The 24,663-nt window shown below is 39.2% G+C and overlaps 1 non-coding gene across 1 annotated transcript; it reads right to left on the reverse strand.

Moving 5' to 3' along the window:
• Positions 1 to 8,575: 8,575 nt before the first annotated feature.
• LOC112725707 (small nucleolar RNA R71) lies at positions 8,576 to 8,683 on the reverse strand. The gene has a single exon (XR_003164796.1). It is a non-coding gene; the product is annotated as a small nucleolar RNA R71 (small nucleolar RNA).
• Between the last annotated feature and the right edge of the window lie 15,980 nt (positions 8,684 to 24,663).

Here is a 24,663-nt window from a genome sequence, read left to right on the forward strand (position 1 = left end):
AAGGCAAGAAGAATATCATTCTCTGTACATGCAAAACCAACAAGCACAAGAAGAAAGAGAGCTGAGAATAATCAACAAACAAAATGAATTTGAGTCAAGATTTCTTGCGATGCAAGAAGAACATGCCTTTCAATCTCATGAATCTTTTGGGAAGCTGGAACAAATGCAAGCTGAAAGTTTGAAGGCCTTCAAGGAGTTCACAACACTCCAAGAAGCAAGGTATGAGGTGCAAGCCGATTATAATGTCAATAGCCAAATCAAACTAAACTATATTGGAGAACATATGCATAACATGGATCCGGCATTCCCAACATTTGATGAATTTTTCAAAATGAGAAGTGAGATGGAAGTGAATAGGGCTATGAGACTTGAAGATAGAGTGGAAGCGGCTATGAATGAGGCTGGCTTTTGGCAAGATCAAGAACCACCAAACAAAGATGGTGGGAACACTAGCAGCCAAGTATATGAAAGGAGAAAGAAAAGGCATGACAAATAAAAGGTGGATTTGCTCCTTGTTCATCACAACATGCATTCTATCTGTTCTAATCTGTTTTGCATTTTTATAGTCATTTAAAAGTCTTTGCATTTTGTTTGTTCTTTTAGAATAAGGAGGCTAGTTTATGTGTTTGCTTGTGTGTTCATTTTCACTTGACAAGAAGTATGTGTTGTCCCCTGCATCTTTTAATTCAATAAAAGAACAGTTTGAATGTGAAGAATAATGGTCTCTGTTAGTTAGAAGTGAAAAAAAAAAAAAAAAAAAAGTAAGTGGTGGTGTATGTGTGATTGTATAATAACTCACTTTAGTGAATAAAGAGCTAGGATATCTCCTTCTAAGTAGAGAGTGGCCTACTGTCTATGAATCTCAATTGAATTGAATCCCTTGGTTAGAAAGAAAAACAAAAAGAAAGAAAGAACAAAGAGAGCCAAAAAGTGGCAAAACAAAAGAAAAACAAAAAGAAATAAAGCTGGACACCAATAGCTTGAACTTTGAAATATATGCCTGTGATGTTTTTGTACTAGGATCTGCTTGGATTAGTAAGCTCTTAGGAGTGCCTCAACACTTGGTGACTTGGGTTAACTAACCCGGGATCATCAGCTGAAAATCCATTATCAAGAGCAACCTAACTACAAAGCATTTAGTAGCCCAAAGAGGTGCTGGGCATCAATGTTTTAAGAAGAAATGTGAGCCAAGTGTCTATGGTGAATAATGTGTCAAGTATAAAGAAAAGAAAATGAACTTGCTACACATGACACTCAAACAAAGCTTTTGAATAAAGTAATGACCAAGGATAAAGGAATAATGAGAGGTCATAGCAATATGTCACTTGAAGCTTGAAGGAGACCTTCTAGGCCTAAGAGTCAATAAGAAGTGAGCATTTGCATATCCACATAAAACCCCATGAACTATCAATAACACTCTGCTAGCATGAACTTCCTTTTCCATTTCATTCTTTCTTCTTAATAATTCAATTCTTGCTTGGGGACAAGCAAGCTTTAAGTTTGGTGTTGTGATGACAAGTCATGTGAACCCATTTTAGCTAGTCTTTTTCTTTAGTTTTCATTAGAATTATGCACTTTCTTGAGCTACAAGCAAGCTAATTGAGTAGAATTTCATGTTTCCCTTGATTGAACCAACCATATGTGAATTCATGCCATCTCATGAGGTTTTGAGCTATAATTGTTGCATATTGTGGAAGATTGAATACCTCATGATTTTGAGCAAAGCTTTGATGAGTTTGGTTGATTCATGATAGGTGAGGAAAGCTTGGAGAAAGGTTGAAGCAAAGAGGAATGGCTAGAAGTGAAGAGAGGACAATGGAATAAATGAAAATTGAACCGGGTTGCATGAAGTTAGCCCCAACGTTAGCCCCCTAACTTGGAGGCTAACGTTGGGCATGTGAATCACTCCTTGGAAGTAGCCAACGTTAGCTCCAACGTTAGCCCCCTAACTTGGAGGCTAACGTTGGAACTTGAGAAGTTTCTCCCTGGGCCACCAACGTTTGCGCCAACGTTAGCCCCCTAACTTGGAGGCTAACGTTGGCACTTAAATCACAAAGGGGGAAGGCCAACGTTTGCGCCAACGTTAGCCCCCTAACTTGGAGGCTAACGTTGGCGCCACTCACACCAAGCATTGCCAACGTTAGGGTCAAAGTTAGACCCCTAACGTTGGCGCCAACGTCCACACCAGAAGGATGTGGTTTGCTGATATGAAAAGTTAGGGTCAAAGTTAGACCCCTAACTTTGACCCTAACGTTGGAGACCATCTTTGGCCAACTTCATTTCCGGTTCAATTGGTTCACTTCGGTTCTTCTTCAATCTTCAAAGAGCAATCAACCAAGGCCTCTTTCAACCCAATTCCACCAAGGACAAAGGCCCAACTCAAGGCTTGAAGATCATTTTGGAAAGTGTATAAATAGGATAGAATTCAATTTATTTGGGAAGCTTTCCTTTTAGAATTTTCATAATAGTTTTCGGAGAGCTTTTGAACTTGAGTGAACTTTAATTTCTTTGTTTCCATTGCTTTTAATTTTCATTTTACTTTTGTCTTGGATCTTGGATTGGAGAATTGAAGAAATTCTGTTTCAATCTCAATCTTAGATCTCTCTGTTTCTTTACTGTTAATTGAATTAGCATTTTCGTTTCTGTTACTTGATCTTCATCTCTTTTCTTTGCAATTTACATCTTCCTTGCAATTGTTCTTGTTGGATCTAGGAAGGCATTGAGATCTAGACTTGGTTTTCTAGTCTCTGGGTCCTGAGATCTAAATTCTCATTTCAATTCTCTGTTTAATGCTTTCATTGTTCATTTACTTTGCTGTTATAAGATCCGGTTCAATCCCAATTCCCTTGTCCTCTTCTGTTTGATGCAATTTAATTTTTCCTTGTTTAAATTCTGCAAATCCATATCCCAATCCCCTTTACTTTTCAAGCAATTTACATTTCTTGCACTTTAAGATTCTGCAATTTACATTTCTTGCACTTTAAGTTTCTGTCATTTAATTTCTTGTCCTTTAAGTTTCAGCAATTTACTTTCCCGCTCTCTTTAATTTCATGCAATTTACATTCTGCAAATCACAAATCACCCAACCAACACTTGATTCGCTTGACTAAATCAACCACTAAACTAAAATTGCTCAATCCTTCAATCCCTGTGGGATCGACCTCACTCCCGTGAGTTTTTATTACTTGATACGACCCGGTACACTTGCCGGTTAGTTTTGGGTGTTTTGGGAGAGATTCGTTTCTCACCAAAATATCTCATCAATAGTTAGTTGGTGTTCATGAATAAACAATCTAGTTCTTTTTCTTTATTATTCTAGCCGTAAAGTTTAATTTCTCAATGATATTAATTTTTCTTATTTTATTTTTATAGGAAAAGGGAAAAGAGCATTGAAGGGGATTGATTGGACAATTAAATGAGGAAGGTTCGGACACCACAAGAGGAGGGTACTACACACGTGCATCAAGGAGGGATGCATTGGAAAATGTTGCCATGCAACATTGAAAAGAATGAGACCCTTGAAGACCGAACCAAGCCCCCTCATAAAGTTGATGATCCTTGTCCTTTCTCCATGCTGAATCCCATCCGTCCATCTCACACTCAAATCATCTATCCAAACCCTTCATTTGCCCATCACTTCCATATATAAGTAGCTCTCCCTCCATACCCCCTTCACATTCCAAACGCCCAGCTTAACATCTTCCTCTCAAAACCAAACCATTCTTACCACATTAAAAACATTCTCCCTCACTCCCTTCATTGCACTCAATTCTAAACACCCAAAAGTCTCCACACCCTTACCACCTTCACACATTAACTCCCATTCATGGCATCTTCGAGCTCTAAAAGAAGGAAGAAAAAGGAACCTATGGAGCAACACCCGTATGATGAAAAGAATTTTAGAAGCTTGCACCATGCATTGTAGTTCGAGTGGATGGTTGATAAGGAAATAATTTATGAACTTGGATTTCAAGTCAGAAAGAATGAGTGCCCGGAAATCACGACGAAGGTAGAAAAGAGGCGATGGGAGCTCCTCACTGATCCGGTGGTTAAGGTAAATGCAAATCTTATAAGAGAATTCTATGCAAATGCAGTCCGATATGATAAGGCAGATGAGTCATATACAAGCTTTGTGAGAGGAAAGATTGTGGATTTCAGTCCCGTGAGTGTCATGAGAGCATTAAAGCTACGGTCCATACCGTTTGAAGAAGAGAGTTATCATTCAAGAATGGACAACAGCCCCAATTATGACCAGATTGTGCAAGATATTTGTGTACCCAGAGCTGACTGGGAATGATATGTGGATAGGAGACCAAGGTTCATCAAGAGAGCAGACCTCACTCCGGAAGCAAATGGGTGGTTCAAAATTGTAAGGAGTTCCATCCTCCTAGCAGGGAACAACTCGGAGGTGAATCTCAAGAGAGCCACAATGGTGCACTGTATACTCAAAGAAGGAGAGATCAAGGTACATGAACTCATAGCCGCAGGCATTAGAAAGATGGCAGAGAAAAGCGACTCAAGAGGAAAGTTAGGTTACCCTAGCACTATTTACCGACTATGCAAGAAAGCTGGGGTGGTGTTTGAAGATGAGGACCTCGTGTGGATAAAAGACGGCATTCCAATAATCGTTCGACGGATGCATACTGCTGCATCCCCCCTGCCTCAACGGAAGCAAGCAAGATTGGCACGGATGCGAGGAAATGCAAGAGGACACAAGGAAGACAAACAAGGAGGAGAGCATGGGCAACCACATGAGTAAAAGGTGGTGGAGTTCCTTCTTTGGTCCATCTTTTTCTATGCTTTAAATAAGGAAGATCTTGTATGAAATAGAACATGCTTGATGAGCAGATAATTTATACGCTTTTTGGCATTATTTTTAGTATGTTTTTAGTATATTTTAATTACTTTTTATTATATTTTTATTAGTTTTTAAATAAAAATCACTCTTCTGGACTTTACTATGAGTTTGTGTGTTTTTCTGTGATTTCAAGTATTTTCTGGCTGAAATTGAGGGACCTGAGCAAAAATCTGATTCAGAGGCTGAAAAAGGACTGCAGATGCTGTTGGATTCTGACCTTCCTGCACTCAAAGTAGATTTTCTGGAGCTACAGAAGTCCAATTAATGCGCTTTCAATTGCGTTGGAAATTAGACATCCTGGACTTTCCAGCAATATATAATAGTCTATACTTTACCCGAGATTTGATGGCCCAAATAGGCGTTCCAATTCAGCTCAAGAATTCTGGCGTTTAACTCCAAAACTGGCACAAAAGTTGGAGTTAAACGCCCAAACTGGCACAAAAGCTGGCGTTTAACTCCAAGAAAAGTATCTACACGAAAATACTTCAATGATCAGCCCAAGCACACATCAAGTGGGCCCAGAAGAAGATTTCTGCATTAATTACTTATTTCTGTAAACTCTAGGCTACTAGTTCTCTATAAATAGGACCTTTTACTATTGTATTTTCATCTTGGTTCTTCTAGTTCCCTCTCTGGGGCCGAAGCCAATGACCACCATTATCACTTTTGTATTTTCAACGGTGGAGTTTCTACACACCATAGATTAAGGTGTGGAGCTCTGCTGTTCTTCATGAATTAATACAAGTACTATTGTTTTTCTATTCAACTCAAGTCTATTTCTTCTCCAAGATATTCATTCGTTCTTCAACTTGATGAATGTGATGATCCGTGACACTCATCATCATTCTCACCTATGAACATGTGCCTGACAACCACATCTGTTCTACTAGCAATGGCTTGAATGCGTATCTCTTGGGTTTCTAATCTAAGATTGGAACCTTCGTGGTATAGGCTAGAATTAATGGCAGCCATTCCTGAGATCCAGAAAGTCTAAACTTTGTCTGTGGTATTCCGAGTAGGATCTGGGAAGGGATGACTGTGATGAGCTTCAAACTCGCGATTGTGAGGCGTGTGACAGACGCAAAAAGATCAATGGATCCTATTCCGACATGATTGAGAACCGACAGCTGATTAGCCGATGTTGTGACAGAGCATCAGGACCATTTTCACTGAGAGGATGGGATGTAGCCATTGACAACGGTGATGCCCAACATAAAGCTTGCCATGGAAAGGAGTATGAATGATTGGAAGAAGGCAATAGGAAAGCAGAGGTTCAAGGGGAACAAAGCATCTTGATACGCTTATCTGAAATCCACCAATGAATTACATAAGTCTCTCTATCTTTATTTTATGTTTATTTTCATCACCTTAAACTCCATAACCATTTGAATCCACCTGACTGAGATTTACGAGATGACCATAGCTTGCTTCAAGCCGACAATCTCCGTGGGATCGACCCTTACTCACGTAAGGTTTATTACTTGGACGACCCAGTGCACTTGCTGGTTAGTTGTGCGGAATTGTGACAAAGTGTGATTCACGTTTGAGAGCTCCAAGTCTTTGGCGCCATTGTTGATGATTACAATTTCGTGCACCAAGTTTTTGGCGCCGTTGCCGGGGATTGTTCGAGTTTGACAACTGACGGTTCATCTTGTTGCTTAGATTAGGTACTTTTCAGAATTTTTAAGAATGAATTCTAGAGTTTCAAGGTGATGTTCTTAGCATCACAAAAGCTGATTGATTCTCATCAATTTAGCTGCTGAATGTAATGTCCTGCTGAAGCTTGGCCAAACATGTCTAATCCTTTTAGACTGAAGCTTTAGACTAACATTGCATGATTCCTGGAATTCTTATTAAAAGTTTTGATTCTCTTTATTTTCTTTTCTATATAATTTTCGAAAATCATAAAAAAATTTATAAAATCATAAAACCAAAAATATTTTATGTTTCTTGTTTGAGTCTAGTATTAAGTTTGGTGTCAATTGCATGTTTCTGTTCTTCTTGCATTTTTTGAATTCATGCATGTTCTTCATTAATCTTCAAGTTGTTCTTGATGATTTTCTTGCTCTGATCTTTAAATTCTCTTGTTTAGTGTGTTTTGTTGTTTTTCATATGCATTTTTACATTGTTATAGTCCTTAGTATACAAACATTTTAAGTTTGGTGTCCTGCATGCATTGTTTATTTGATCTTAGTTGCATTTTTATTGTTTCTCATCATTAAAAATCCAAAAATATTTTCAAAATTGTGTCTTTCCAAGTCAATAATACAGAGAATTGAAGATTCAGAACATTCAGCAGAGGAATCAAACAGAAAAAGTTGGGCGTTCAAAACGCCCAGTGAAGAAGAAAAACTGGCGTTTAAACGCCAGCCAGGGCACCTGGCTGGGCGTTTAACACCCAAAAAGGTAGAGATTTGGGCGTTAAACGCCAGAATGGTGTTCTGGGCGTTTAACGCCAGAATGACACTAGAGGGAAGATTTTGTTTTTAATTCACAATTTTTTCAAGTTTTCATATTTTTTTCAAAATCAAATCTTTTTCAAATCATATCTTTTCAATCATATCTCTTTCAAAATCAATTTCTTTCTATTTTAAATTTATTTTTACTATTTTCTAAAATCATTGCTTCAATTCAAGATTTACTTCAAAATTTTCAAATTGTTACTTGCCTATTAAGACAGGATCAAACTTTAAATTTTAAAATCATATCTTTTAATTTCTTGATAGTCAAGTAATCAACTTTAATTTTAAAAATTTTCTTTTTCTAAATTGATTTTCAATCATATCTTTTCAAACATATCTTTTCAATCACACTCTTTTTCAAAATTAATTTTTTTCAATCATATCTTTTTCTAATTTCAAAATCTTTTTCAAAAATCACTTTATTTCTTTCCCAATCTTAGTTTTCGAAAATCTCAATCAAATTTTCAAATTTATTTTTAATTATTTCAAAATCTTTTTAAATTATTTTCGAAAATTCTTCCCCTCTTCTCACATCCTTCTATTTAAAGGACTAAGACTCCTCATCAAGGTGCAATTCGAACTCTGTCCCTCTTGATAAGTTCGAATTTCCTCTTCTCCACCTCCTCCTTCTATTCTTCTTTTCTTCTGACACCTCAAGGAATCTCTATACTGTGACATAGAGGATTCCCTATTTTCTTGTTCTCTTCTCTTTTATATGAGCAGGAACAAAGATAAAGGCATACTTGTTCAAGCTGATCCTGAACCTAAAAGGACCTTGAAGAGAAAGCTAAGAGAAGCTAAAGAACAATTCTCTTTAGAGGGCCTAACAGAACTCTTCAAAGAAGAAGAAATCATGGCCGAAAAAAACAACAATGTTAACAATGCAAGGAAGGTGCTTGGTGACTTTACTGCACCTACTCCTGATTTCTATGGGAGAAGCATCTCAATCCCTGCCATTGGAGCAAACAACTTTGAGCTTAAGCCTCAATTAGTTTCTCTAATGCAACAGAACTCCAAGTTTTATGGACTTCCATTGGAAGATCCTCATCAGTTCTTAGCTGAATTCCTGCAAATCTGTGACACTGTCAAGACCAATGGGGTTGACCCTGAAGTCTACAGACTTATGCTCTTTCCTTTTGCTATAAGAGACAGAGCTAGGACATGGTTGGATTCACAACCTAAAGAAAGCCTGAACTCTTGGGAGAAGCTAGTCAATGCCTTCTTGGCAAAGTTCTTTCCACCTCAAAAACTGAGTAAGCTTAGAGTGGAAGTCCAAACCTTCAGACAGAAGGAAGGAGAATCCCTCTATAAAGCTTGGGAGAGATACAAGCAATTGATCAGAAGGTGCCCTTCTGACATGCTTTCAGAATAGAACATCATAGGAATCTTCTATGATGGTCTGTTTGAACTATCCAAGATGTCATTGGATAACTCTGCTGGAGGATCTCTTCATCTGAAGAAGATCCCTGCAGAAGCTCAAGAACTCATTGAAATGGTTGCAAATAACCAATTCATATACACATCTGAAAGGAATCCTGTGAATAATGGGACAACTCAGAAGAAGGGAGTTCTTGAGATTGATACTCTAAATGCCATATTGGCTCAGAATAAAATATTGACCCAACAAGTCAATATGATTTCTCAGAGTCTGTTTGGAATGCAAGCAGCAACAGGCAGTACTAAGGAAGCTTCCTCTGAAGAAGAAGCTTATGATCCTGAGAACCCAGCAATGGAAGAGGTGAATTACATGGGAGAACCCTATGGAAATACCTATAATCCTTCATGGAGAAATCATCCAAATCTCTCATGGAAGGATCAACAGAGACCTCAACAAAGTTTCAACAACAATAATGGTGGAAGAAACAGGTTTAGAAATAACAAGCCTTTTCCATCATCTTCTCAACAACAGACAGAAAATTCTAAGCAGAACCACTCTGACTTAGCAACTATTGTCTCTGATCTAATCAAAACCACTCAAAGTTTCATGACTGAAACAAAGTCCTCCATTAGAAATTTGGAGGCACAATTGGGCTAGCTGAGTAAGAAAATTACTGAACTCCCTCGTAGCACTCTTCCAAGCAATACAGAAGAGAATCCAAAGAGAGAGTGTAAGGCCATAAACACATCTCACATGGCCGAACTTGGAGAAGAGGAAGAGGCAGTGACTCCCACTGAGGAAGACCTCAATGGACTCCCACTGAGGAAGACCTCAATGGACGCCCACTGACCTCCATGGAGTTTCCGAATGAGGAACCATGGGAATCTGAGGCTCACACTGAGACCATGGAGATTCCATTGAATTTACTTCTGCCATTCATGAGCTCTGATGAGTATTCTTCCTCTGAAGAGGATGAAGATGTTACTGAAGAGCAAGTTGCTAAATACCTTGGAGCAATCATGAAGCTAAATGCCAGGTTATTTGGTAATGAGACTTGGGAGGATGAACCTCCATTGCTCATCAAAGAACTGGATAACTTGACTAGGCAGAGATTACCTCAAAAGAGACAAGACCCTGGAAAGTTCTCAATCCCTTGTACCATAGGCACCATGACCTTTGAGAAGGCTCTGTGTGACCTAGGGTCAAGCATAAACCTTATGCCTCTCTTTGTAATGGAGAAGCTAGGGATCATTGAGGTACAAGCTACAATAATCTCACTAGAGATGGCAGACAATTCAAGGAAACAGGATTATGGACTTGTAGAGGATGTCTTGGTAAAGGTTGAAGACCATTACATCCCTGCTGATTTCATAATCCTAGAAACTGGGAAGTGTATGGATGAATCCATCATCCTTGGCAGACCTTTCCTAGCCACAGCAAAGGCTGTGATTGATGTTGACAGAGGAGAATTGATCATTCAAGTAAATGAAGACTCCCTTGTGTTTAAAGCTCAAGGATATCCTTCTGTAACCATGGAGAGGAAGCATGAAGAGCTTCTCTCAATACAAAGTCAAACAGAGCCCCCAGAGTCAAACTCTAAGTTTGGTGTTGGGAGACCACAACCAAACTTTAAGTTTGGTGTTGAACCCCCACATTCAAACTCTAAGTTTAGTGTTGGGAGGTTCCAACATTGCTCTGAACATCTGTAAGGCTCCATGAGAGCCACTGTCAAGCTATTGACATTAAAGAAGCGCTTGTTGGGAGGCAACCCAATTTTTACTTATCTATGTTAAATTTCTATTTTCTATTGTTATTTTATGTTTTCTGTAGGTTGATGATCATGTGAAGTCACAAAAACAATTGAAAAAGCAAAAACAAAGTGAAAAACAGAATGAAAAATAGAACACCTTGGAGGAGACAGTCACTGGCGTTTAAACGCCAGTAAAGATAGCAGAATGGGCGTTAAACGCCCAGTCTGGCACCATTCTGGGTGTTTAACGCTAGGAATGGGCAAGAAGCTGGCGTTAAACGCCAGGATTGGCAGAAAGGTGTGTTTTGCACGCCACTTGGTGCAGGGATGAGATATCCTTGACACCTCAGGATCTGTGGACCCCACAGGATCCCCACCTACCCCACCACTCTCTCTCTTCTTCACCCATTCACCAATCACCTCAATACCTCTTCCCCAAAAATCCCTAACCTATCAAATCCCACCATTCTCTTCACTCACATCCATCCTTCATAAAACCCCACCTACCTCACCATTCAAATTCAAACCACTTTTCCTCCCAAACCCACCCTCTATAGCCGAACCATACACACCCCTCTCACCCCTATATAAACCCATCTTCACTCCTTCATTTTCACACAACATAAACACCACTTCTCCCCCTTGGCCGAAACACAAAGCCCACTCCATCTCCTCTATTTCTTCTTCTTCTACTCTTTTCTTTCTTCTTTTGCTCGAGGACGAGTAACCTTCTAAGTTTGGTGTGGTAAAAGCTAAAGCTTTTTGTTTTTCCATAACCATTTATGGCACCAAAGGCCGGAGAAACCTCTAGAAAGAGGAAAGGGAAGGCAAAAGCTTCCACCTCCGAGTCATGGAAGATGGAGAGATTCCTCTCAAGGGTGCATCAAGACCACTTCTATGAAGTTGTGGCCAAGAAGAAAGTGATCCCCGAGGACCCTTTCAAACTCAAAAAGAATGAGTATCCAGAGATCCGACATGAGATCCGAAGAAGAGGTTGGGAAGTTCTCACCAACCCCATTCAACAAGTCGGAATCTTAATGGTTCAAGAATTCTATGCCAATACATGGATCACCAAGAACCATGATCAAAGTGTGAACTCGGACCCTAAGAATTGGCATACAATGGTTCGGGGGAATTACTTAGATTTTAGTCCGGAAAATGTAAGGTTGGCATTCAACTTGCCTATGATGCAAGGAGATGCACACCCCTACACTAGAAGGGTCAACTTTGATCAAAGGTTGGACCAAGTCCTCATGGAAATATGTGAAGAGGGCACTCAATGGAAGAGAGATTCAAGAGGGAAGCCGGTTCAACTAAGAAGGCATGACCTCAAGCCCGTGGCTAGGGGATGGTTAGAGTTCATCCAACGCTCAATCATTCCCACTAGCAACCGGTCCGAAGCTACTATAGACCGGGCTATCATGATACATAGCATCATGATTGGAGAGGAAGTGGAAGTTCATGAGGTTATATCCCAAGAACTCTACAAAGTGGCGGACAAGTCCTCTCCTTTGGCAAGGTTAGGCTTCCCTCATCTCATTTGTCACCTTTGCAATTTGGTTGGAATTGACATAGAGGGAGACATTCTCATTGATGAAGATAAACCCATCACTAAGAAAAGGATGGAGCAAGTGAGAGAACCTCACCAAGAGCATGAGGAAATTCCTCATCATGAAATCCCTGAGACACCTCAAGGGATGCATCTTCCTCCACAAAACTATTGGGAGCAAATCAACACCTCCCTAGGAGAATTAAGTTCCAACATGGGACAACTAAGGGTGGAGCACTAAGAGCATTCCATCCTCCTCCATGAAATTAGAGAAGATCAAAGAACCATGAGAGAGGAGCAACAAAGGCAAGGAAGAGACATTGAGGAGCTCAAGCACTCCATAAGATCTTCAAGAGGAAAAACAAGCCGCCATCACTAAGGTGGACCCGTTCTTGAATTTCCTTGTTCTTTATTTTCTGTTTTTCAAAAATTATGCTTTATGTTTATCTATGTTTGTGTCTTTATTACATGATCATTAGTGTCTATGCCTTAAAGCTATGAAAATGAATCCATCACCTTTCTTAAATGAAAAATGTTTTTAATTGAAAAAGAAAAAGAAGTACATGAATTTTGAATTTTAAAACAGTTTAATTATTTTGATGTGGTGGCAATGCTATTGTTTTTCTGAATGAATGCTTGAACAGTGCATATTTTTGAATTTGATTGTTTATGAATGTCAAAATTGTTGGCTTTTGAAAGAATGAAAGGAAAAGGAGAAATGTTATCTGATGATCTGAAAAATCATAAAATTGATTCTTGAAGCAAAAAAAAGCAGTGAAAAGCCTGCAAAAAAAAAAAGAGCAAGCAGAAAAAGCCAATACCCCTATAAACCAAAAGGCAAGGGTGATAAAAAGGATCCAAGGCTTTGAGCATCAGTGGATAGGAGGGCCCACAGGAATAAAATCCTGGCCTAAGCGGCTAAACCAAGCTGTCCCTAACCATGTGCTTGTGGCGTGAAGGTGTCAAGTAAAAACTTGAGACTGAGCGGTTAAAGTCGAGGTCCAAAGCAAAAAGAAGAGTGTGCTTAAGAACCCTGGACACCTCTAATTGGGGACTCTAGCAAAGCTGAGTCACAATCTGAAAAGGTTCACCCATTTATGTGTCTGTGGCATTTATGTATCCGGTGGTAATACTGGAAAACAAAGTGCTTAGGGCCACGACCAAGACTCATAAAGTAGTTGTGTTCAAGAATCAACATACTTAACTAGGAGAGTCAATAACACTATCTGGATTCTGAGTTCCTATAGATGCCAATCATTCTGAACTTCAAAGGATAAAGTGAGATGCCAAAACTGTTCAGAAGCAAAAAGCTAAAAGCCCCGCTCATCTAATTAATACTGATCTTCATAGATGTTTTTGGAATTCATTGTATATTCTCTTCTTTTTATCCTATTTGATTTTCAGTTGCTTGGGGACAAGCAAGAATTTAAGTTTGGTGTTGTGATGAGCGGATAATTTATACGCTTTTTGGCATTGTTTTTAGTATGTTTTTAGTATATTTTAATTAGTTTTTATTATATTTTTATTAGTTTTTAAATAAAAATCACTCTTTTAGGCTTTACTATGAGTTTGTGTGTTTTTCTGTGATTTCAGGTATTTTCTGGTTGAAATTGAGGGACATGAGCAAAAATCTGATTCAGAGGCTAAAAAAGAACTGCAGATGCTGTTGGATTCTGACCTCCCTGCACTCAAAGTGGATTTTCTGGAGCTACAGAAGTCCAATTGGCGCGCTCTCAATTGCGTTGGAAAGTAGACATCCTGGGATTTCCAGGAATAAATAATAGTTCATACTTTGCCCGAGATTTGATGGCCCAAACAGGCATTCCAAGTCAGCTCAAGAATTTTGGCGTTTAACTCCAAAACTGGCACAAAAGTTGGAGTTAAATGCCCAAACTGGCACAAAAGCTGGCGTTTAACTGCAAGAAAAGTATCTACACGAAAATGCTTCAATGCTCAGCCCAAGCACACACCAAGTGGGCCCGGAAGAAGATTTCTTCATTAATTACTTATTTCTGTAAACCCTAGGCTACTAGTTCTCTATAAATAGGATCTTTTACTATTGTATTTTCATCTTGGTTCTTCTGGTTCCCTCTCTGGGGCCGAAGCCAATGCCCACCATTATCACTTTTGTATTTTCAACGGTGGAGTTTCTACACACCATAGATTAAGGTGTGGAGCTCTGCTGTTCTTCATGAATTAATACAAGTACTACTGTTTTTCTATTCAACTCAAGTCTATTTCTTTTCCAAGATATTCATTCGTTCTTAAACTTGATGAATGTGATGATCCGTGACACTCATCATTATTCTCACCTATGAACATGTGCCTGACAACCACATCTGTTCTACTAGTAATCGCTTGAATGCGTATCTCTTGGGTTTCTAATCTAAGATTGGAACCTTCGTGGTATAGGCTAGAATTAATGGCAGCCATTCCTGAGATCCAGAAAGTCTAAACCTTGTCTGTGGTATTCCGAGTAGGATCTGGGAAGGGATGAATGTGACGAGCTTTAAACTCGCAATTGTGGGGCGTGTGACAGATGCAAAAGGATCAATGGATCCTATTCCGACATGATCGAGAACCGATAGCTGATTAGCCGATGTTGTGACAGAGCATCAGGACCATTTTCACTGAGAGGACGGGATGTAGCCATTGACAACGGTGATGCCCAACATAAAGCTTGCCATGGAAAGGAGTATGAATGATTGGAAGAAGGCAATAGGAAAGCAGATGTTCAAGGGGAACAAAGCATCTTGATACGCTTATCTGAAATCCACCAATGAATTACATAAGTCTCTCTATCTTTATTTTATGTTTATTTTCATCACCTTAAACTCCATAACCATTTGAATCCGCCTGACTGAGATTTACAAGATGACCATAGCTTGCTTCAAGCCGACAATCTCCGTGGGATCGACCCTTACTCACGTAAGGTTTATTACTTGGACGACCCAGTGCACTTGCTGGTTTGTTGTGCAGAATTGTGACAAAGTGTGATTCACGTTTGAGAGCACCAAGTCTTTGGCGCCATTGTTGATGATCACAATTTTGTGCACCAATGCTTCCATGTTAGTTTGAACCTTTTTCAATTCTGTCTTTTAAACTTTTTGTTGATTAGGGCTGTGTTTGCTAGTCTGAATGTCATTACTGCATCATTTCCTTACTTACTTGTATGCTTGTCCTTTTGAATCAAATGAAAAGAGAATGAGTGTTTTATAAAAGACCAGAGTGGAGTTCATACTATGGAGTAAGTTCCTGAGTTTGTGGTGTAGTCATAAGTTAGCTATGTTGGTTCAACCACAAGGTGGGAAGACAACTATCTGTCATGAATCATATGCTTGAACACACCCCATGAGACTAGCTAAATAACAAGATCCTAATAAGAAAAAGGGAAAGAACAATCAAAGTTGAAGAATAAAAGAAAAATAGCAAGAAAAGAGGCTAGGCACCAAGGGTTTAAGTCTTGAGGGATGTGTCTGTGGTGTTCCTGTACCAAGGATCTGCTTGGATTACTAAGCTCTCAGGGGTGCTTTATCACCTGGTAACTTGGGTTAACTAACCCGGGATTATCAGCCAAAAGTCCACTATCAAGAGCAATCTTTGCTACAGAACATTTAGTAACCCAAAGAGGTGCTGGACACCAAGACCTCAAGGAAAGAAAATAAACAAACCATGTGCCTGTGGTGTGTATGTATGGGGGAGAGACTTGAGAAAGTAAGTCCTTAGGGGTGCTTCAACACCTAGCACCTTGAACCAACTGGTTCGGGAGTGTTGGCTGAAAGCTTATTCTAAAGAGTTGCCCCCTTACAGAGCACTTAGCCTAAGAACACAAATAAGCCCTGAAATGACAACAAAAGGATCAATGAATAAAAGTCTCATGGGATGCAATCAAGTGAGTATTCTAGAACATGATAAAGGTCTGAAAGCCAGTGAAGGAATGAACCTAAGTTGCTATGCATGAAACCACCATAAAACCAGGGACATGACTTCCACAAGAATGACTTATTTTCTCTTGGCATTCCATTCATCATTCTCTTGTTCTAGTACTTTCTTAGGGACAAGCAAGCTTTAAGTTTGGTGTTGTGATGTCAGGGCATTTTGGCCAGTTTCACTGACCTTTTCTTTACTGTTTTTAAGGTAGTTTCATGCATTTTCTTAGAAAATAAGCTAGTTTTGGGTAGATATTCACTTACATCTTGATTCAAGTACACATTGTGCACTTTACATGATTTCATGAGAATTTTGCATGAATTATAAGACAAATTAGAGGATGCATGTCTCATGATTTGGATTAGAACTTTGATGCACTTTATTGCTTGATTTTAGGACAAAGGAAGCAAGGAAGAACCACGTTAGCAGCCACGTTAGTCTAACTAACGTGACCACTAACGTGGAATGGGAGCTAGCTTGCAACGTTAATGAGAAAAGTAATCGCCAATAACGCTCTCGAAGCCATCATAACCCACGTTAAGAGACACGTTAACTAAGTTAACGTGAACTCTAACGTGGAAGAAAGAAAATGGAGCCAACGTTAGTGACACTTACCTTTGTCACTAACGTTGGACCAAGCTCATAAGTGGCCACGTTAAGAGCCACGTTAACTTAGTTAACGTGGACTCTAACGTTAAGAAGCAAAAGAGAAGCCAACGTTAGTGACATTCACCTTTGTCACTAACGTTGGCCAAGCCTCCATAAGCCACGTTAACTCCCACGTTAACTTAGTTAACGTGGAAGCTAACATGGAGAGAGCAATTGATAGCCAACGTTAGTGACACTTACCTTTGTCACTAACGTTGGGGTGAACCACCAAGAGCCACCATGAGCAACGTTAACTCCCATGTTAACTTAGTTAACGTGGAAGCTAACGTGGATAAAGAGATGATGAGCCAACGTTAGTGACACTCACCTTTGTCACTAACGTTGGAGATGGCTAGCATGACTACATTAGAAGCCACGTTAACTTAGTTAACGTGGACTCTAACGTGGGAAATAGGGGCACATTGGAACGTTAGTGACAAAGGTAAGTGTTACTAACGTTCTCGAAGAATTGGCACTGCTACGTTAGAAGCCACGTTAACCTAGTTAACGTGGACTCTAACGTAGGGACAAGGGAGGACTCTCCACGTTATTGGGAAAGGTAAGTCCCAATAACGTGTGCGAAGGACCAAGAGGCAACGTTAGTGGTCACGTTAGTGCCACTAACGTTGAAGTCAACGTGATCATATTTGGGTTAGGAACGTTAGTGAAAAGGTGATTGTCACTAACGTTCTCGAACCCACACTTTCACTTATCGTTGACACCACTAACGTCCTGAGTCAAAGTCCTTGCATACCTCACCTTTTCTCTCTGCAAGCAAAGCTAAGCCCAATGAAAAGGATAACTGCTTCAAACTCAAGACTCAGAGGCCCATACCCAAGACTTGAAGAGCCAACTAGAAGATGAGAAGAGTAGTATATATAGGAGTAGCTTTGAATTAGTTAGAGAGGGGGAAACTTTAGGGAGCCTTTGGCATAGAACTACTCTCTGTATTTACTTTCTCTGCACTTCTAGTTTTACTTTCATCATGTATTCTCCATCTTGGTTTTCATTTTCCAGAGCTATGAACAACTAAACCCCTTTCATTGGGTTAGGGAGCTCTGTTGTAATTTGATGGATCAATATTAGTTTTCATTCTCCTTCTTCTATCTTTTCTCTTGATTTTACTAGAAAGCTTTCGATCATCATCCAATTGGGTAGTTATCTTGGAAAAGAAGCTATTCATACTTGGATCTCTTCTAAACCTTGAAAGAGGAATGAAGAGATCATGCTAGAAATGCTTTCTCATGATGGACCAAATTGGGTTTGGATGGATATGTGACTATAATCCTACCAACACTTGATTTGGGAAATGCATGTGGTATAATCAGTGACCATACTTCATCTCTTCTCATGAGCAATTGACCAAGGAATTGGCTATTGATCAAGATTTGAGAGATTGAATTACCAAGATATTGGAATTCGATCACTTAAGATTGCAAAGGAGATCAATGAATGCATTGATTGAGGAAGAGATGAAAATGAACTTGATTCGGAGAATGCAACATCTCCTGAGCCCAATGAACTCCCCATTTCTGATCTTACCCATTCTCTTTAATTTCTGCCATTTACTTTTATGAGCAATTACCCCATTCCCGTTTAAGATTCTGCAATTTACTTTCCGCCATTTACATTCAGCTCTTCATTTCTAGCATTTACTGTTTCCGCTATTTACTTTCCCGCCATTTAATTTTCTGCAAATCTCAAATCAAATTTTGGTTCGCTCAACTAGAACATTCCTCTAATTAAAGTTGCTTGATCAATCAATCTCTGTGGGATTCGACCTCACTCTATTGTGAGTTTTTACTTGACGACAAATTCGGTACACTTGCCGAAGAAAATTTTTTGAGAGACAAGTTTTGTGCGTATCAATCAGAAATGGGGAATTCATTGGGCTTAGGAGATGTTGCATTCTCCGGATCAAGTTCATTTTCATCTCTTCCTCAATCAATGCGTTCATTGATCTCCTTGGCAATCTTAAGTGATTGAATTACAATTCCTTGTAATTCAATCTCTCAAATCTTGATCAATAGCCAATTCCTTGGTCAATTGCTCATGAGAAGAGATGAAGTATGGTCACTGATTATACCACATGCATTCCCAAATCAAGTATTGGTAGAATTATAGTCACCATATCCATCCAACCCCAATTTGGTCCGACATTAGAAAGCATTTCTAGCATGATCTCTTCATTCCTCTTCCAAGGTTCAGAAGAGATCCAAGTATGAAAAGCTTCTTTTCCAAGATAACTACCCAATTGGATGAAGATTGAAAGCTTTCTAGTAAAATCAAGAGAAAAGATAGAAGAAGAATAATGAAAACTAATATTGATCCATCAAATCACAACAGAGCTCCCTAACCCAATGAAAGGGGTTTAGTTGTTCATAGCTCTGGAAATCGAAAATAAAGATGGAAAATACATTATGAAAAGTAAAACTAGAAGTGCAGAGAAAGTAAAATATTATAGAGAATAGTTCTCAAAATTCCTCACTCTCCAAAGCTGCTTTCTAATTCAAAACTACCCCTATATATATTACTCTTTTGATCTTCTAGTTGATTCTTCAAGTCTTGGATATGGGCCTTTGGATCTTGAGTTTGAAGCAGTTATCTTCCGCAGTGGGCTTAGCTTTACTTGTAGAGAGAAAGTGTGAAGTAGGCAGGGTCTTTAGCTCAGGACGTTAGTGGTGTTAACGTTAAGTGAGAATGTGGGTTCGAGAACGTTAGTGACAATCACCTTTTTCACTAACGTTCCTCACCCAGGGATGATCCACGTTAACTTCAATGTTAGTGGCATCAATGTGACCACTAACGTTGCCTCTTGATCCTTCACACACGTTATTGGGACTCACCTTTTCCAATAACGTTGAGAGTCCTCCCTCCCCTACGTTAGAGTTCATGTTAACTTAGTTAACGTGGCTCTTAATGTAGGCTTGCCAATTCTTCGAGAATGTTAGTGACACTTACCTTTGTCACTAACATTCCAAGGTGCCCCTACTTCCCACGTTAGAGTCCACGTTAACTAAGTTAACGTGGCTTCTAACGTGGTAATGATAGCCATCTCCAACGTTAGTGACAAAGGTGAGTGTCACTAACGTTGGCTCATCATCCTATTCTCAACGTTAGCTTCCACGTTAACTAAGTTAACATGGGAGTTAACGTGGCTCATAGTGGCTCATTGTGGCTCATTCCAACGTTAGTGACAAAGGTGAGTGTCACTAACGTTGGTGATTGTTTGCTTTCTCTATGTTAACTTCCACGTTAACTAAGTTAACGTGGGAGTTAACGTAGCTCAAGGTGGCTTAGTCCAATGTTAGTGACAATGGTGAGTGTCACTAACGTTGGCCATTCTTTTGCTTTCCAACGTTAGAGTCTACGTTAACTAAGTTAACGTGGAAGCTAACGTGGCCAATATGAGCTTGGTCCAACATTAGTGACAAAGGTGAGTGTCACTAACGTTGGCTCCAATTTCTTTCTTTCACGTTAGAGTTCATGTTAACTTAGTTAACGTGACTCTTAACGTGGGCTATGATGGCTTCGAGGACGTTATTGGTGATTACTTTTCTCATTAATGTTGCAAGCTAGCTCCCATTCCACGTTAGTGGTCACGTTAGTGGTCACGTTAGTTAGACTAACGTGGCTGCTAACGTGGTTCTTTCTTGCTTCCTTTGACCTGAAATCTAGCAATAAAGTGCATCAAAGTTCTAATCAACATCATGAGATATGCATCATCCAATTTATCATCTAATTCATGCAAAATTCCCATGAAATCATGTAAAGTGCACAATGTATGCTTAAATCAAGATGTAAGTGAAATTCCACTAAAAACTTGCTTATTTCCTAAGAAAATGCATGAAACTACCCTAAAACAGTAAAGAAAAGGTCAGTGAAATTGGCCAAAATGCCCTGGCATCAATGATCGATCCCCCCTCTAAGTTCAAAACTCTTCCTATTTATACTACTCTTCTGATCTTCAAGTGAGTCTTCAAGTACTTGGATGTGGGCCCTTGGCCTTAGTTGAAGCAAGTTAGAAAACTCTTGGGCCCCTCTCAACTTTCTCGAAGGCATTAGTTGGGCGTTGGCGCTGGCGTTGGTGCTGGCGTTGGTGTGGCTAACATTGCCACTAACGCCAGAAATCATACTTGTCCCATGTTATCGCTGGCGTTAGTATGCTAACGCTACCACTAATGCCAGAATTCTTTCCCTGGTCTGGTGTTATCGCTAGCGTTAGTGAGTTAACGCTGTCACTAACGTTGCCTTAGTGCTTCCCCATCATTGCCCTTGGCATTAGTGTGCCTAACGTCACCACTAATGCCACCATCTTTCTTGGTCCAGCATTATCACTGGCATTAGTGTGATAACGTTGCCACTAACGTCAGAAACCTTCTTGAAGCTGGTATTGATCCTGGTGTTAGTGTGCTAACTTGGCCACTAACGCCACCAATCCTTCCTTGAAGCTGGTGTTAATCCTGGCCTTAGTGTGCTAACTTGGCCACTAACGCCACCAATCCTCCCTTGGCCCACGTTGTTGCTGGCGTTAGTGTGCCTAACGTGGCCACTAATAATGCCTTGTTTTCTGCTTCTTCTTTTCCTATCATCAATCAAACAAGTGCATCAAAGCTTTGCTATAATCACAAGATAATGCATCATTCATTGCATCAAGTAATTCTTGCATAAATCTCATGAAAATGACTATAATTCACTAATGTTTGATGAATCAAGACATGCATAAGTAACTCATCCAAATGCTTGCTTATTGATGAAGATAATGCATGAAACTAACCTAAAATATGCTAAAAATGGCTTGTAAAACTAGCAAAGATGTCCTGGCATTAGTCGGCAAAGCAAGCAAACATATAGAATATGCACATGATGAATGCTTGACCTATTTGGCTGTGATATCACATTGTCGGTTCAACTGTCAACACGACACATTTCCATGGGAATGTCGCCTTTCGGTCACGAATAAAAGTGGAATCCCACCACAGATATAGTGCCGGGTACACTACCCACGGATATAGTGCTGGGCACACTCTTGTGATTCGAAAAGATGCGAGCGGGATACTCTGCCACAGACCTCATGGTGCACGAATTCCCACACTTCGTACAACTGAACCAGCAAGTGCATTGGATCGTCCAAGTAATACCTGAGGTGAGTCAGGGTCGATCCCACGAGGATTGTGATTTCAAGCAAGCTATGGTTATCTTGTAGATTTTAGTCAGGCGGATAGAAGGGTTGTTGGATTTGCTTAAACGCATCAAAGGAAAGTAAGATGGAATTACTATGTTTGACTATAACTAGTAATAAGAAGATGGTTAAGGCTTGGAGATGCTTTGTTCTTCTGGATTAATCTAGTCTTACCGTCTTCTTCAACTATGAATGATTTCTTCTATGGCAGGCTGTATGTGATCAACGCCGGTTGAGAGGTTGCCAATGTTCTTCCAGATCTTAACCCTAGGGTTAGTGTGGATCCATTCTGATTGAGGGTGAAGCTCCTACAGATCTTTCCTCTTAATGATCCTACTCAAAATGCCATAGACAAGGTCGAATCTTCCGAATTAGAGAATGCTGCGCCCGTTGGTTCTAGCCTCTACCACAAAGACTCTAATCTCCCCATACCTCGACTGAACTGGTGTCTCGAGCAGTACCCAATGAATTCGTGGATTAGCTCTCTAAGAGATGTATAATCAAGCTAGTGGTTCATCATTGTCTAATGAAAGACTCACTCTGAACCCATGTAGAATGAGATAATCTTGTGCCAGTTCAACGCATTCATAATAATGAAAAACGAAGATTCATCTTAGAATAGAGAATCAAACACGAATTAAGAAAGAACAGTAGTACTTTATTAATCCATAAAACTCAGCAGAGCTCCTCCCCTCAACCTAGGAGGTTTATAAACTCATACTGATAGAAAATACAGTGATAAATGTGTAAAAGTGGGGGAAGATCGAAAAGTTCTTAACAAAGAGTGATCTTCTACTTTAAATATTAAACTAATGACTAAGGATTACATAAAACAGGTAAAACAGTCTTTTAGTGCTAAAATCCACTTCTGTGGTCCACTTGGTGAGTGTTTGGGCTTAGCTTGATTGAGATCCATGTGATAGGAGGCCTTTAGGGCATTGAACGCTGGCTAGAGGGTCCTTCTTGGGTGTTGAACGCTGGTCTCTTCTCCTTTGGGCGTTGGACGCCTGGACTGGGGTAGATGGCTGGCGTTGAACGCCAGTTTTCAGCCTTCAATTATGAAGTAAAGTATGGACTATTATATATTTATGGAAATCCCTGGATGTTAGCTTTCCATAGCCATTGATAACTCTCTATTTGGGCTTCTATAGCTCTAGAAAAGCTCTTTCGAGTGCAAGGAGGTCAGATTTGGACAGCATCTGTAGTGCTTTCTCTTCCTCTGAATCAGACTTTTGCTCCAGCTCCTCAATTTCAGCCAGAAAATACCTAAAATTGCATAAAAACATACAAACTCATAGTAGAATCCAAAAATGTGAATTTTACACTAAAACCTATGAAAACTTAATAAAACTTAAATAAAACCTACTAAAAACTATATAAAAATGATGGCAAAAAGCGTATGAAATATCCGCTCATCAGAACAGCAAACTTAAACTGTTGCTTGTCCCCAAGCAACTAAAAACAAAGTAGGATAAAAAAGGGTAATATACAATAAATCTCAGAGTTTCCAATGAAGCTCAGTTTCAATTAGATGAGTGGGAATTAGTAGCTTTTTATTTTTGAATAGTTTTGGCATCTCAATATCCATTAAAACTCAGAAGTGTTGGCATCTTTAGGAACTTAGAATCCAGATGATATTATTGACTCTCCTAGTTTAGTTCTTTTTGATTCTTGAGCACAGCTTTTTAGAGTCTTGGTCGTGGCCCTAAGCACTTTGTTTTCCAGTATTACCACCAGGTATATAAATGCCACAGACACTTAATTGGGTGAGCCTTTTTGGATTGTGATTCAGCTTTGCTAGAATCCCAAGATAGAGGTTGATAAGAAGATTTATACCGGTTTGGAATTTAGCAAAATAATTTTGTTGTGAGCATAGCCAAAACCAATAGTCAATCCTCAAATTAAATTTTAATTGATTTGGTTGTCACAAGTACAAACCCCAGTGAAAATTAACCGAAGTATTCAAACCTCAGGTCGTCTCACAAGGAATTGTAATGAAGTGATCAATTATTGGCTATGAAGAACAAGGGGGTTTGATTTTGATAATTGACAAGAAAATATAAGCACAAGAAAGTAAATGACAATTAACTAATAAAAATAAAGGAAAGAACTCTTGGCTAAGACATGGAAATTGGGATCACCATCCTTGTCTACAAACTATATATTGATAATTATGAGGGACCAACCCATTATGTCTACTTCTAAGCTTTAAGTACATATAATGTTTACTCCTAAGCTTTAAGTACGTCAAATAGGCTTGATCAACATCAACCCATAAGTCCTAACCTACCTACCAATTAGTTTTGTAGTGGGTTAGCGTCAATGGGTATCAAATTGACCACATAGGGTTCTCAAATCACCAATTCAATGAGACCCAATGACTCAAGGTCACTCAATTCCCTTAGCCTAGGCCAAGAGTAAAGAAAACTACTTAAAAACTAGTAAAAATATTTTATCAAACACCTAGTGTGCAATAAAAGTAAACATCACAAAATGCAAGAATTAATAAAAGCTACAACTACCCAATGTAAGAAAGCAATCATAACAACTCAATTAAACAGTAAGAACAAGAAAACATAAATTGCATTAATAGAAATTAGAACTAACAAGAGTGTATCAACATAAAAATAACAAGAAAGGGAAATTAACAACAAGAACTAGAATAGCAAATATGTAATAACAAGAAATTAAAAGGGAAAACTAAATCAAAACAAGAATTAAAAGTTGAATCTAAGAGAATTTAAACTAAACTACCCTAAATTCTAGAGAGAAGGGAGAGCTTCTCTCTCTAGAATCCTAACCTACAACATGATGAAAAACTACACTATGAGTCCCCCCATTCCCTTGCCATCCTTGGGTTCAAAAGCATCAGAAATGAGTTGGATTAGGCTTTAGCAGGTCCAGAA

Source organism: Arachis hypogaea, chromosome 11, assembly GCF_003086295.3.
Source record: "Arachis hypogaea cultivar Tifrunner chromosome 11, arahy.Tifrunner.gnm2.J5K5, whole genome shotgun sequence".
Classification (NCBI taxonomy): domain Eukaryota; kingdom Viridiplantae; phylum Streptophyta; class Magnoliopsida; order Fabales; family Fabaceae; genus Arachis; species Arachis hypogaea.